This window comes from Humulus lupulus, chromosome 9 (assembly GCF_963169125.1).
Source record: "Humulus lupulus chromosome 9, drHumLupu1.1, whole genome shotgun sequence".
In the NCBI taxonomy this organism is placed as follows: Eukaryota; Viridiplantae; Streptophyta; class Magnoliopsida; order Rosales; family Cannabaceae; genus Humulus; species Humulus lupulus.
This window is the reverse complement of record NC_084801.1, coordinates 83062906-83075921: the sequence shown is the minus strand read 5'-3', so window position 1 is coordinate 83075921 and position 13016 is coordinate 83062906.

The window sequence follows — 13016 nt, the reverse complement described above, 5'->3', positions numbered from 1 at the left end:
CATACATATGAACATCAGATTCATAAATTAAAAAAACACAAAGATGTAGAAACTTACGAATACGCAACGAAACACTGTCTCATTCCTTTAGATTCTCTATCCTTTTTGTCCTTTCTGAATGATAGGAATTGTCAAGAATCTAAACCGCTCAAACTATGCCAAAGTCTTCCAAGCCTATCTCTAAAGCAAGTCGAACAAAGAGTGGGCAGTTTCTCAACACATGATATAGAATTAGAGAGGGAAGAGCAAGAGAGTGAGCGGCCAAGAAGGGATTAGACTGTCTAAGTTATCACTTACCCAAATGAATCAACTGACACTGTCTTATGAAAACTCTAGGCATCAAATTCCTTATCTATGCAATTTAATGGGCTTTATTTTAATTAAATTAATTAAAATAATAAACAAAAAATACAAAGCCTTGGGCTCCCACACATGGACTTGGCCCAATCTCTTTGTCTTGAATTTAAATCTCAATTGTGTCTAAATTCAAAGCCTTTTTATGTAATTATCTTTTAATTAATTAATTAATTAAATCCTTATTCAAAGAAACTAATTATAATTTGAAACTTTTAGCAATATCATTTATTTGTATTGACACTAATTTATCAATATTAATAAATTTGCCCAAAGACTCTTTTATTCCCAAATTCTTATTGCAAGTAAATATCACTAAATTGACCCAGTCAAATTGATATTTCTAATTGATAATTAAATCAATTATTTGATACTATTAAACTTGATTTGATAAGAGCCGATATGGGGATCATGGATCCATGAATATTGTTGGGAATATTGCCCTCTAAAGCATATATTTGGAACAATGGTTTATGAAGTAAATAATTGAAATGATTTTTTGCATATATTGTTTGCTTATTATTATAATTAGAATAATATTATATGAATATCAAAAAATTACCAAAGTCATTATTATGACTACAATCTTGTATTGGTACGAGGGGATTAAGATTGTAGGGAACGAATTTAAATAGTTCGCAGTAAAACAAAGTTATGTGGAATCTTTGGATTAAATACTATAAGTACGATTCACTAGTATTATGAATACATGTAATCTAGATCCAAATTATTGATGTAGTAGGACATCTTAGTGTAAGTGCTTTGTACAAAATGATTATACATGAACGAGACCCAATATGTTATTAATACTTATTAATACTGTTTACTTTGTAAGTATTAATTAAACATATCAATAAGATGATCATATATAAATTGATCTTAATCCTGAAGTTATTATTGTTGAGTCCAAGAACATTACTTAGCTAGTTAGATAATAGTAACAATAGTAATAGTTGTAGTATTTTTATGACTGTGGATTTTGGTTCAGACCAGGATTTAGTTAGACACTCGTAGCAACACTTGTAGATTTTATAAGTTTAACCTATAGTTTAAGACTATTAATTATAACCTAAGGTTTAATTAATATGACTGATTATGAAGGTGATATTTATTATAATATAAGGTTTAGATAAACCCAATAAGGAAATGACACTTGTCATATGTATGTTTAATGAATAATTAAGTATTTTGAGGAATAAATTTAATAAGAGTAATATTTGAATATCCTAGGGTTTGCCAGCAGCTTTGAAATCGTTAGAGGACTTAGTCAAGGCTATTTACTCAATTCAAATTAGGTTGAAAAAGTGCAATTACGTGTATAATATTTCAGCGTATGCCGATATATCGTAGCACTAGGGGGCGATATATCGCCATACGGGGATACGAAAAACACGTAACTTCGCATGGTCACCTCGACGAGCCTCGGGCATATTAGCCCAGGCGATATATCGCCTACTAGGGGCGATATATCAGCTCATGTGCATGATTTTTAAACGTTTTTGAAACCGAGCTTAATTTATTCTTTAACCTCTTGATAAGTCCAGAATCTTTTTGACCGAGTCTTTAGCCTCTGCTGAACGATTATTCAAATATTTTTTCAATTAAAAAGCCATTATTTTATTCAAATTAAATGAAGATCTTTTCATTCTTGAACTCTATAAATAGAACCTAGTGCACAACCATTTATTCATTCATCAAGCTAAGTTCAGAGTCTGCAAGCTGCTAGGTTGTTTTAGAGTGATAAACACTTGGGTTGGGGTTATAAGCTTTATCCATATAAGCTTAATAAACACTCGGGAAGTAAGGTTCATAGTATATTTCGGTTTGAGGTGTAGTTCGGTTATAGATGCATTCGAGGTATTCCTTCTTCTAGTTCCTTTCTGTGTTATTCTTATAGTTTTTCTACTCAAAATCCTAACTCATATTCTCTATTTTGGTTAGGAATCTAAGATCTTGAATGTAAGATTGTTCTTGGTAAGTATCTTTTCGATGGTATAGTTCGTTCATTTCATCCTTTTTCTTCAGTATACTCACCTTTCTATTATGGTTTTTAGGAGTGTTCCAAAGTCCCGATTCTGTTCTCATATCCGAGTATATTGGTAAGGAAAATAGGATAGGATTTTATATGTTATATGTTATCTTATAATTTATGTGTTATGCAATGTTATATTATGTATGTTGGTAGACTTGGGCGTATGACTTGTATAGCTAGCAAGCCCCAATAAATTTATGGGCATATGAGTTGCTTAGCTAGCAAGCCCCACAAATCTAATGGGCATATGACTTGATTAGTTAACAAGCCCCAAGTAGTATAATGGCCATTATAGTATATATGACATATGTTTATGATACGCTTATGGTATATGTTATGACAGGTTTTTAGCATATAATATGAATTTTATGTATATGATTTATGTTGTTAGATTTTCCTTGCTGGGCATTAGGCTCATTCCTTTATGTTTATATGTGCAGGAAAATAGCTATGGTGGTGGAAAGGTTCTTGGCAGCTTGGGGTTCTGTATTGAGGCTGGATGGAATCGATGGACTGAGCGTTCGATTAGAGGATGAAGTCTTTAAATCATATTTCTATGTATTTTTCCACACTTAGTTTTGTAATCGATTTATTTAGATCATTTTATGTTTTATTTTTAAAACAATGGGATCCCATATCCTAAAAGCAGTTTTATGTATTCAGACCTTTTCTTTATATAATAAAGTTATGATGTTTTCATATGTACGTTTTCTTATGATTAAGTATAGTCGTTATTAATGGTCCAAGATCTAGCATAGTTGGGTCATTACAATTATGAACTCCTGTTTATGTCATATAAATTATTTGATTCACTTGTTATGGGTTGTCAGAATGATCAGGCTACAAACTTTTGTTTTGGGAACTTATTGATGTAAATAGTTGTGGACATAATATACTTATATGAAATCTATAATTTTGTGAGAGGAATTAAATAATGGTTCTCTTAAGGGTTGGAATTCAGAACTGAAAAGGATATTGAGCTCAAATTCATAAATCAGTTTATGAATTAACCTTCACTAGTAAAGTTAATGTTACTTAAGGAAACAAGATATAATTAAAGAGGTTAAATAGTGATTTATTCATACTTTAATTATGAACCATTAATAGAGGATTAGTGATTAAATCGATGGACACTTTTATGTTTTAAATGTATTCAATAAATATATATCAATAATTACAAGAGTGCAGTCTCATATTTTTAGTGCAATAATATTGAGATTAATAAATTAAGGTTATCATATTAAAGAGTTTCAATTGATAATCTAAATTTATTGGAGCTTGAAATTATAGGTCTATAGGTCTCCGAGATGGCTTTATCAACACTATTCAAGGCAAGAGTTGAAATTGGGAAAAATTAGGAAAATGACATATTTGGAAGAAATTTGTTCTTCAGGGTCAAATATGTAATTGTGACAAATTAATTAATTAATATATTAATTTTTGAAATTAATTATATTTTCAAAAATTATTATTTTAATTAAAATGGAATTTTCAAAATAACATTTAAATAATTAAGATAATTAATTTTAAATTAATTAGTTTTATTTATTTAAAAAATGTGAAAATATATTTTTGATAATTCAAATTGGATTTGAATTTGAAATGATACTTATTCTTTAATTAATCTGATAAGATAAGTTATTAGATTTACATATTTTTGAATAAATAATAATTAAAAGAAAATGGTTGAAACACATCTATGAAAACAGGGATGTGCTACACGCCAACTACAGTGCATGCACTGTAGTTAGCGTGTAACAAGGTCCAAGAATGTGTCTTTGATATTTTTTTTATTTATTTAATTATTTAATAATTGATTTATAATTTAAATTTTGAATTTTTGAATTTTGAATTTAAAAAATTTAATTAATTCTTTTATAAATCTATCATATGGAAATAGTTTTGAATATAAGACTTTTGACAGAAAGAAGAGAGATCGTATTATTTTTCCTCTATCCCTGAAAATTTTCTTACCTATTATTCAAAGATCTCATGTGATGAAAATATCTTGTAAATCCGAAATTTTTCCATACCATTACTATACGGTCCCACACACGTCTTGCGTGTAGAGATACATCTTGGAATATCTTGGTCTGAGTATTTTGAAGAATTGGATGTTCGTTGGAGATACAAAAAGATAGTGATAGTTCTTCAACCGGTAAATCCTCATCTTTTTATTTCTCTATGATTAATGTTTTGCATGTTAATGGATCTGATTATTTAATGTTTGTTTAAATAATTTTTTTTAATCTCTGGGCCCAACACTCTGTGTTTTTCGCTGCGCACATGGTAAACCAGTTACCAAAAAATACAAGCTTCAATAAAATCCCATGAGTTTATTTATCAATTAAATTATCTCAAAATTTATTAATTCCTCATGACTCCATTATAGATTCAGAATTGAACTCTTGAATTCATCAAACGTATTTTCCAAACCACAAATATGCTATCCATTGTTATAACTGTTACAGTCAGTCAATCCTCTATTGATGACTTACTAACGAGTTAGGTGTAAATTACCGTTTTACCTTTCATCAGTATTTTATCCTTAACTCCCACTAAGTTCCTTATAAATGACATTTATGTGGACTTAATCACAGAAATGAGATCTCAATCATTTAACCTTTTGAACAAAGCAATTAGGTAATCATCTTTTTACTTCTTATACAGAAGTTATAGATTTCATATCTATGAATAATACTCTCACACAATTACACTACTAAATCTCCAAGATGTAAGTATGTGCTAAATTGTAGGGTAAGTTAGTAACGAACAAGTCAAAAGATTTAAATAATATAATTAGCTAAATATTATCATTCATAATTAATATCGACTTGACCTATGGTCAACGTTGTTACATTGATTAGATTAGATAACAACGATACTTATTTATCCATCAATAATCAATATCGATCCTAGTCCGATGTAACCAAATACATCTGATCTTATATACTTGATCAATGCCTTGGACAAGACATCACATCCCGATTGTGTAAGTAGATCATATTGTAGATTGCCAAATCATTGAAAATCCAATGCACTAATCTAATCTTAGGACTCGTTCTTTTGGACATATAATTACAACTATAATTCACTGTGACCTAGTCACTATAATTGTAACTATCCATATGTTTGAGATTTTATGAATGTTTGTGTTGTACCCTAATTTCAGCACGAGTCCTTAACTCAGCTCAGGTACAGCTGACAAATAAATATGTGGAGAAATAACCAAGGAAATGATGTATGTTTATCATCCACGTAAGCAATTCCAGTTTCACCTGGGCACGAGTGATGTTAGGCGTCCTGGGTTTAACCAGAGCTACAGATATGAAGGTTGTGAAAGCATGAGCTCATGATATTCAAATGACTACCAAAGTACAAGCTCGGAGAGATATCCAGCTCGTGATAATTCAAATTTATTGCGTACTCGCGAATCCCCAAAGACTCGGGTACTTTTATACGACTATTTATGTCCAACCTGTCATATTTAATGTCCCAGATATTAGGAGACTATTTATTTTGGGATCAAATCATATCCCAGTATAAATGGGAATTGTTTGTATTAAATATAATAAATATGTAAATATGTGATTGACTCATGCGGTTACCTAAACCTATCCAAGGAATTTCCCTATAAATACTGAGAATATTGGACAGGGGAGGGGACGATAATTTTGTAATACTGAAACTCTACCATAATAGAGAGAGAAACAACAATAACTAGACTTGTGGGCTAGGTGGATTTTAACCACTGAACCATGTAAAAAAATTTGTGTTCTTCTGAATTCATTTCATATTTCGGTTTATCATTAAGCACTAATTCAACCTTATTATTTCTTCAATACACTGTTGGCGAAAAACCGTGTCAACAGTTTGGTGCTTTCATTGAGAGGGTGAAATTAGTGCTTTCATCTAAATCCGAGTAAAATCTCATCATCGTGGTCACTGGCTCAATGCACGACAATGAGATAGAACAACCTGGTGGGCAGGAGGCCCATCATACCGCTATTTCAAACAAGCATGGCCCTGAAGTTCAGCAACGTCCGAGAAAGCAACCGGTAGGCCACGGTGATACTGGGAGTTCGGGGTCATTGCCACCGAATCCAAACCCAGACTATTTAACTGTGGTTGAGTTGGGAAATATGCATTTAAGAAGCCATCTTGCTAAGGAAAACATGCAAATTGAGGAGGTTTTGGCTTGGTTACCCCCTCTTGCAACTGATGTTAATGTAGGAAAGAGGATAAGTGGGTCTCATAAGTCCCACAAGAATAATCGATCCAAACTAAGTCGGCCAGTCAGAACTGCCACCCCAAGTTCTATGCCTACAGCGCGAGATCGCCAAAATGCTCAACCTAGTGGCCCTCCTAGGGGTCATCGGCACATCAGTCGATCGGTTAGAGCCACGACCCTAAGTTCGGTGCCTCCGTCACACGCGCCTGGGAAAACCCATGGCAACCCACGTTGAGGGGTTGGAATAGGTTCACAGAGACAGAATGTTCCAGCCAACCCTCTTGCATCACGATCGGATCATCAGGCGCAAAGAGCTAGAAATAATGGGGCAATATAGATGCAGGCTAATTTAGTTCGTCCTGATGGGACAAGGATTGCCTCACCAGTTAGTCATCCCCCGTCACCCATAAGACATCTGACGCCACCTTGTCCTACACGGGACATTCCTGCTTATGGAGATAGTAGGAGAAATCCCCCTCCGACTGCCCATACCTATGTCCCATGAACACGCGTCAAAAATCCAAATCCTCGGCCTCAAACGCAAGTTGTAAGCTTCACAAATGGAAGTTATTGGACTGAAATTCATCGAAGAGGTAGATCCGAGGGCAATCTAAGAAATCATCTAAGTTCGGCAAAAAGTCCTCGATACGATCCACAGCCTGATCTGCGAGATCGCATGAATTCGCAAAGAAGAAATTCAGCCCGAGATGAGGGTGTTAGTTACAATCATCAAGAGGGAGTTCCTTCCAAAGTACGTGATAACGGGAATGCCACACCAAACCAAGCTCGAGCTTGGAGGGACAATAACCCGTCAAACGTGTATGATAGGATGGGAGCTGTTGAATAGTCCCAAAATAACCTAGGGACTAGGGACCAAACCCTCGAGAGGCTAGCTCAAGATGGAGGAGAAAATGAAGAAGCTTCAATCTAAAAAAGACAAAGATAATTGTGACTCAGAGGATGAGCTCAAGCTTTTCGCCCGAAATATTGCGGCAGCCGCATATCCGGTGGGCTTCAGAATGCCACACTTGTCAAAGTTTGATGGAGATGGGGATCTGTCTGATCACCTTGAAATGTTTAACACCATGATGATTGCCCACAATGTTGGACCCGATCTGAGGTGCATTTTATTCCCCTCAACTCTGGTTGGGCCAGCCAGACAGTGGTTTAAATAATACAAGAGGCATTCAATTAGCTCTTGGAAGAAGTTTTCTACTGATTTCAAGAGAGCATTCAGAGCTTCCCAAACAACTCAAATTAAGGCTGATTCATTGACTAATGTGAAGCAACAACCTGGTGAATCATTGAAGGCATATCTAAGTAGTTTTGCCAATGTCGCTGCACGAGCTAGAGATGCCGACCGACGATAGGTCTAAACTCATGGCAATGAGGACAGGAATTCTTGTTGGAGGTGACTTGTGGCAAGAATTACAGAGAAAAGGATTTAATAGTGTGGATGAGTTTTTGTCACGAGCTCAAAGATAGGTTAACCTAGAAGAAGTCCGAGCTTCTGTCGCATGAATCAGCCAGATCCCTACCCAGCCCGTTGGAGCGGTAACGGATGTTGCAGCTACGGGTCAAATTGCTACCCAGAATAACCAAGGGGGAAATGATAAGAGAAAAGGAAATGGTGAGGGAGACCAAAGCAGGACAAATAAAAATAAGTCTGGGGAGAAATTCAAACCTGTTTATGCAACCTATACCAACCTCACGGATATTAGGGAGTGCATCTTCTTAGCCAACTCTACTCGCCCTCCATGGTAGAAGCTAGAACCACTGAAAAACCAAAGAGCGAAGAGAGATCCTTTGAAGTTCTGCCGGTTTCACAATGATATCAATCACAACAATGATGACTGTAGACAGCGGAAGGATGAGATCGAAACCCTAATTAAGGCAGGGCCTTTGGCCTAGTACACTCGAAACCGAGTGGTCCCTAGTCAGCCCGTTGGAAAAAATCCTCTATTAGCTCCTGAAGCTCCAATGAATCAATCCGTAGTCCAAGCGAATCAGAATGCCCCTCCTTCGATAAGAGGGGGAGATATAACCAAAATTTTGGGAGGACCCCATCTGGCAGGCACAAGCAGAGGTGCCCAGAAGAGGTACATTAACGAACTAAAATCTCATAACGGAGTGGAGTTCGTCTCGGAACAACGATTATGAAAACAACAGCGATTGGAAAAACAACCAATCATATTTACAGAAGAGGATGCTAGTCACGTCCAGTTCCCACATAATGATCCTTTGGTCATAACCATTTAGCTCGCCAATCGAAGAGTACGAAGGACACTAGTAGATAACAGGAGTTCTGTGAATCTGCTTTTTAGATCCACCTTGGAAAAAATGGGATTGTCTGTAACAGAGTTGAAGGCGACCTCAATGATTTTGTACGGATATTCTGGCGAAGGATTAGTAGCCATCGGGACGATCGATTTAGTGGTAACATTGGGAGAGGATTTGCGAACTTTCTCCAAGTTACTCGAGTTTGTTGTGATCGACTTTCCAGCTGCATACAATGTAATTATAGGATGACCTGCGTTGATGGAATTTGAGGCCATAACCTCCATCCGCCACCTAGCAATCAAGTTCCCCTCAGCTGAGGGGATATGCACCATCAGAGGCGATCAGCTCGCTGCCAAGGAATGCTATAGCATTTCTATGAAGGGAAAATTACAACCCGGGCAGCAAACTATGGCCATAAGTGATGGAGGTGAGGAGTCCCAGGAAGTGGAAGACACTTGTGGGATGGAATAACCTCAAGAAGCAAAGGATAGCGATGTCGTCCCACATGATGACATTGACCCACGAATGGGCGAGGAAATGTCAGAGCTCCAGGCCATTGAGGAGCTAGAGGAAGTAAGAATAAACCCCAAAGATGCTTCAAGAGTTGTTAAGATTGGAAAAAATCTTGATGATAAAAAGAAAAATGTGCTAATTAATTTCTTACAAGAAAACCTGGACGTTTTCACCTGGTCACATGAAGACATGGTGGGAATAAGCCCGAGTGTAATCATGCACACTCTAAACTTGGACAAGAACGTGCCTGCGAAATCCCAAAAATAAAGGCGTTTGGGAACAGAACGGGCTGAGGCACTGGAAGAAGAAGTAGCTCGGCTATTAAAATGCGGGTTTATTCGTGAAGCAAAATACCCGATTTGGGTTGCAAATCTCGTGCTGGTCCCCAAGCCCAAATGGGAAATGGAGGACCTGCATCGATTTCTCCGACCTGAACAAAGCTTGCCCCAAGGATTGCTTCTCGCTACCAAGGATTGATCAATTGATAGATGCCATGGCAGGTCACGAGCTCATGTCCTTCATGGATGCATATTCTAGATATAACCAGATCGCGATGAATCCTGTAGACCAAGAACATACTAGCTTCATGACCCCGACTAACGTGTACTGTTACAAAGTCATGTCTTTCGGGCTGAAAAATGCAGGAGCTACATATCAGTGATTAGTCAATAGAATGTTTGCGGATCAGATTGGGAAAAATATGGAAGCGTATGTCGATGATATGCTTGTCAAATCCAAGACTACCGATAACCATATATTCGATCTGAAAGAATGTTTTGAGATCTTAAGGAGGTATGGCATGAGGCAGAATCCCCAAAAGTGTACTTTCGGAGTAGCATCAGGGAAATTTCTGGGATTCATAGTCAATACGATGGGGATAGAGGCAAATCCTGATAAAATCAAATCATTGGTAGAAATTCCCTCACCTAGGTCGCATAAGGAAGTTCAAAGCCTGATGGGAAAGGTGCAGCCCTGAACCGTTTTATTTCAAAATCCACTGCCATTCTACAACTTGCTCAGAGGAAACAAGAAATTTGAATGGACTGAGAAGTGCAAGCAGGCATGTCTGGAGAACCTCTGTTCCTTTATTTGACTGTGACAGAAAATGCGGTCAGTGCCGTGTTAGTTCGAGAAGAAGACCGCGCTAAAAAACTGGTGTATTATATAAGCAAGAGACTTCTCGGAGTTGAATCACGATATCCACTAATAGAAAAGATGGCATTCTATTTGATATTGGCTTCCAGGAAGCTCATACCATATTTCCAGTCTCATTCAATCCACATCATGACCGACCAACCTTTAAGCCAGGTATTGCAAAAACTTGAAATGTCGATACGTCTTTTAAAATGGGCGGTTGAACTCAGCCAGTTCGAGATATTGTATGTGCCACGGACCTTAATCAAAAGTCAGGCCCTTGCTGATTTTGTGGCTGAATGCACCAGATTTCAAGAGGAGCTTTTGAAGGAACCGGTGTAGGAGTTGTGGAAAATATTCGTAGATGGGTCGTAGAACGAGAACGAATCAAGAGCTGGGATCATATTAATCTCTTCAGAAGGGCATCAATTCTATACTTCTCTGAGATTCAGATTCGAAACATCTAACAATGAAGCCGAATATGAGGCCTTGCTAGCTGGAATTAGAGTGGCAAAGGAGCTCGAAGCGAAGGCCGTATAGTGTTATAGCGATTCCCAGCTCGTTGTCAATCAGGTGTTGGGGGAGTATCAAGCTTGAGGTACCAAGATGGCTGCTTACCTGGCTAAGGTGAAGGGGGAGCTATTCAAATTTGAGTACAGTACTATTGAACAGATACCTCGCGGGCAGAACTCTAATGTTGACGCTTTGGCAAGGCTTGCCACCACCAAGGAAGCCAAGATTTTGAATGTAGTGCCAGTGGAGTTCTTGGAGAGTTCGAGCGTGACAGAAAAAATAGTAAAGGTCGAGATGATCGACACAAGGCCGACCTGGATGACCCCCATAATGGAATACCTTACAATGGGAAGGCTACCTGAGGAAAGAAAGGATGCAAGAAAAATACTCTATCAAGCTCCGAGGTATGTGATAGTGGATGGTACATTATACCGACATGGTCATTCATTGCCTCCCCTACGGTGTGTTCTACCAGAGGAGGCTAAAACCATTCTACAAGAAGTGCATGAAGGATTTTGTGGAGATCATGCTGAGGGGCAAAACCTAGCATTGAAAATATTGAGGCAGGGCTATTTTTGGCCCACTTTAACGAAAGACTCCATCTCGTATGTTCAGAAATGCGATAAATTCCAGTGCTTCGCCACAGTTGCCCGAGCTGCTCCAGCCGAGCTAACATGATCTCATCCCCATGGCCATTTGCAGTCTGGGGGATCGACCTAATAAGATCCTTACCTATGGGAAAGGGAGGAGTTCGTTACGTGGTAGTGGAAATCGACTATTTCACGAAGTTGGTAGAAGCTGAGCCTTTGGCAACCATCACTTCAAAGAGAGTCCTGGACTTTGTGGAGAAGAATATTGTATGTCGGTTTGGGCTTCCTAAAAAGATCTTGTCAGACAATGGGACCCAGTTCGACAGTGATCTCTTCACTAACTTATGTGAAACATATGGTATTATTAATAGTTTCTCCTCAGTAGCATATCCATAGCCCAACGGGCAGGTCGAGGTTGTGAACAAAACCCTAAAGGCGAGCCTTAAGAAGTGGTTATACGAGGCCAAAGGAGTATGGCCCGAATAGCTCCCGCTAATACTTTGGGCATATCGAACTTCTCACAGAACCTCCATGGGACACACTCTTTTCTCCTTAACTTTTGGAAGCGAGGTCGTCCTTCTCGTCGAAACTATGGTGACCACTCACAGGCAAAAGACATTAAGCCAAGAATAGAATGATGAATTACTTAACGCATCTCTCAACCTGATCGATGAGAAACGAGAGGATTCACAGTTACAGCTCGCCCATCATCAACAAAAAATCACTCGTTACTTTAATTCTAAGGTCAAGAGACGAAGTTTTGGATTAGGAGACCTGGTTCTCCGAAGGGTCTATCTAGCCAATAAGGATCCCAAGGACGGCATTTTAGCCCCAAACTGGGAAGGACCACATCAAATCATGGAAGTTTTGCGTGAAGGGGCCTTCATGATAGCTCGGCTGAATGGGGAGATAGTCCCACAGACCTGGAATGCCATGCATTTAAAAAGTATTATCAATAGTACGGTCATCCATGTAAGGCTTAAATATAAAAGCCAATCAATTAAATAAAAGATGGGTTATTAAATGATTTTTCTTATTAAGGTGATTTTAAATAATTTTTCTTATTAAGGTTGTATTAGCTCGTGTATTGATGTTTGTAAAAGAAACCAAGAAAGTCTCTACATTCTAGTTACTTGGGGGCATATAACCCGAGGTGGATCAGAATAAGATCACTGGATGAGTTTAAATTACTTAAAACCCTAGATACAGGTGTGGATGCTCAAAACGTCATGCTTGTAAATGATCCAAAGCACATGCTACGATCCCATAAACGCCTAAATACATGCCTATGCCACGAGGCCCTTGGGCCACCATCTTTTTGCAAGGAGGCACGTGAGGTTATTCTCGGCGTGCCTAGCACCCATGCACC